Raw genomic sequence first — 3767 nt, 5'->3', positions numbered from 1 at the left:
TTGCAATAATAAATGACGTGTTCTCCTTGAACAGAAGTTGCATTTAGGTTTAACAGTGGCCGCGCACGCTGACCGCTTAACATTTGGCTGCGATTTTGCCTCGATCTTCCTTACGGAAGTGGAGCCTTTGTGATAGGCTCGAGCACCTGACATCGGTGAGCGATAAAATCTAACAGCTGCTTAAGCGATGGCAGCTCGTTGCCCGCTAATGAGGTTCGCCACTCGCGTAACGTGAGTCAAGTTTTGAGGTTAGAAGGTGAACGAGAAGATTGTCCCAATGCGTGGGGCGCTTCAATGCCTGAAGGGCGTGTCTGAAGCGCGTGGTGGTGTCAGAGAGTCTTCGGAACTCGACTGCATTTTCTCTTGTCATAGTCGGCAAATCGAATATAGCACTAATGTGAATTTGAACAATCACGCGCTTGTTGTCATATCGCTCGCTGAGAATTGACTACGCGACATCGTAATATTAGCGTCCGACAATTCCAATGAACTGATTACAGCGCTTGCGTCGCCGGTGAGTGACGCAGATATTGAAATCTTTGCGTATTTGAGAGCGAGGTGTTGGAATGGATAATCGAGTTGAGTATATCGAAAAATGGGAACCATTCATCGTACTTGCCGGAAAATGTCGATAAATTTAGCTTAGGCAACCGAATGTGCGTACTACTATCTGATTCGCGAATACTTGAGGAGGACGGAGAAAAGATGGACGCTCGCAATATTGGCGAAGGGGAAATCAGCTCGTGGATTCTACCGAATAACATATAGAACGCTTCCTCGAAATCATCTCGATCGCAGCCTTCGGACTCATCTAATGATTCTAGACGCGATTGCACATCGTTATATTCCGCTCAATATAACTCGAGTTTTGCCTTCCGCTCTTCAAGTTGAGCTACTATTGACGGGCTAATGGCGGCGATTGACTCTACATAAGTTTTGATACGCGTACATAATGCCTTTATGGTCGCGCGCTTTATGTCGCTTAAATATCGGCGCTTCTGGTTGATCGACCATCTTGAATGTGAATGTGCACACATATACGCAACGGATGCGGCGGAGGGAACTTAGTTGGCAATGGAGACAATGGTCTTCCTTACCTTGTTACGCATGCAATTAATCCTCAGAGAGGATGCGATAGATACTAGATGCCTTCCAGTCGAACGTTGTTAAACGGAAATGTTCCTCTCGCAGATGATGCGTCGTTGAGGGATGACTTCCGTTGCACGTCTAGATTGGGCCTTGTTTTCCGCCATCGAGGATTCCGCTCATAAAATGCTGATTCTGCGCCAGGATATGACGTAATATGAGCCGGGCTGCGTCTCTGATGCTCGCGGGCCTTGTGACTGCTTTATAGAATTGTGTGCTGTCGCTGGTGCGATGCTTGCACTGATTGTTGCTACTACGACGCCTTTCTTGTCTCGATGTGGTATCCTTGATTGACTGCCAAATTGCTACTCGCCACTTCACTGGCTACTTCATAGGCTAAATACTTGAAGTATCCGGCTCGAAGGAATGTTGGCGATGTTGCTGAGCGCACGAAGAAATCGTAATGGCGTGGCCAGGCGATCACCGTCCAAGCGTTTCCCGCGGTATTAATGCTTCGAGGGCACTCAGTCGAGAAAAATGAAATCTTCTCTGCTTTCCAAATTTTTTATTAAAAATGCTTCGAGCGCGGCGATGACCTTCCACGAGACGAGGCGCGTGCAGAAGAAGAAAAACAACAGTTTGTTTTGTTGCCAAGATGATCTGATATTATTTTTTTTAATCGATTACGCGTGACGCATGCATCGTTTAACAATCGACATCTCGTGGATTCGATTTTTCATAGATGCGATTAGGCGATATAACTAGATGTCGTCATCAATCACAGAGATACCGAACACTTGTTGATCCTGAATTTTAATAATTATTAATAATTATTAATAATAACTAAGTATGCATAATATATATGATATATAAAAAGAAAATAATATGTACCACATATTATAATAATATATAATAAGAAACAAAAAATATATTATATTAGGTGTGGGAAAAAGTTCGTGGCGTTTTTTTAATGCCATCTAATGGGAAAAACGCCACGAATTTTTTCCCACACCTATTATAATAAATAAATTGTCTTCTTACCATTGCTTTTAATAAATTCATAAATATTTCCACTTTTTTTATGTTGCTTAACACATTCTTTGCACATACTTATTGGTACTTTAATAAATTCCAAACTTGTAATGTAACATATTTATTAGCTTAAATTTAAAACTTATAGTATATATAGTAGATTACAAGATATTATACAGTTAAAATATAATAAATATTGGGTATGGAAAAAAGTTCGTGGCGAACTTTTTTAGTAAAATTAAAGTGTTTTTTTTAGAATATTAAATCAATTTATTTAAACCAAATATGCTCCATTATTTTCTATAATATTTTGCTATTTTTGGGGCAGAGCCATAATTCCATCGCGATAGAACTTCTGTGGTTTCTGATCAAAAAATTGCTTCAAGTGATTTTCACAGGCCTCTTTTGAAGCTAGCTTTACATTAAGAGAGTTCTGCAGAGACCTAAACAAATGATAATTTGAGGGTACTATGTCAGGACTATACGATGGATGCATTAAAACTTCCAGCCAAGCTCTCGCAATTTTTGCCGAGTCATTAAAGATGTGTGTGGTCGAGCGTTGTCGTGATGGAAGACGACATCTCTCCTATTGATTAATTCTGGCCGCTTCCTCTCAATTGCTTGTTGTAATCTCTGCAGTTGTTCACAGTAGAGTTCGGAATTAATTGTTTGATTGGACGATAACAGCTCATAGTGAACGATTCCCTTCCAGTCTCACCACACACACAACATCATCTTCTTCCTCGTCAATCCAGGTTTTGCGATTGCTTGCGCCTCCTCTCCTTTCTTTATCCACGATCTTTTTCTAGTTGGATTGTCGTAGGTGATCCATTTTTCATCACCAGTTATCATTCTCTTCAAATGGCTCAATTTCATTCCGTTTCAGTAGCGTATCATAAATGTTAATTCGGTCCATCATGTTCCTAACACTCAACTCGTGAGGAATCCATCGAGCTTCTTTTTGTATCCAGCTTTGTGTAAAATATATAATGATTTAAAACTGTTTTGTGGTTGATGCCTAGTCTGGCAATCTCCACAGTGCTCACATGCTTATCACGCTCGACTTTTACCATGATTTCATTGGACTTTTCAGTGATTGGTCGACCAGAGTGAGATTTATCTTTCATATCGAAATTTCCAGCACGAAAGCGAGCGAATCATTTCTGTACTGATTTTGATAGAGTATCTTCACCGTAAATAGCGTAAATTTTTTCACAAGCCTGTGTAGCATTCTTGCCTTTATCGTAGTGATACTGCAAAATGTAGCGAATTTTTTCCTTATTTATTTCCATTTTCAAAATAAAATAACTTTTGATCCACTTCATCGATTTCAATTTTTTTCGGCTCAAAACAAAGGTTAAAATGTCACTTTTTAAACGCACGTCTAGTATTGCCGATTAGTAGTTGTCTACTGCTGAGCATTTAATGCCATTTAGCGGGAAAAACGCCACGAACTTTTTTCCACACCCAATATTTACAAGAAAATTATAACATGATATATTTGTAAGATAAAAATAAAAGTAAATATTTACTTGTTTTTGTACAGGTAATCCTGTTTTGTACAGCTATTGTATAGGAATCCATCTTTTTTTTACTTCTGTTGTACAAGTATCTTTTTATTCTTATTATTATTTATGAAGATCTTTAAT

The sequence above is a fragment of the Atta colombica genome, unplaced genomic scaffold (genome assembly GCF_001594045.1).
Source record: "Atta colombica isolate Treedump-2 unplaced genomic scaffold, Acol1.0 scaffold23, whole genome shotgun sequence".
In the NCBI taxonomy this organism is placed as follows: Eukaryota; Metazoa; Arthropoda; class Insecta; order Hymenoptera; family Formicidae; genus Atta; species Atta colombica.
Note: the sequence above shows the minus strand (reverse complement) of the source record.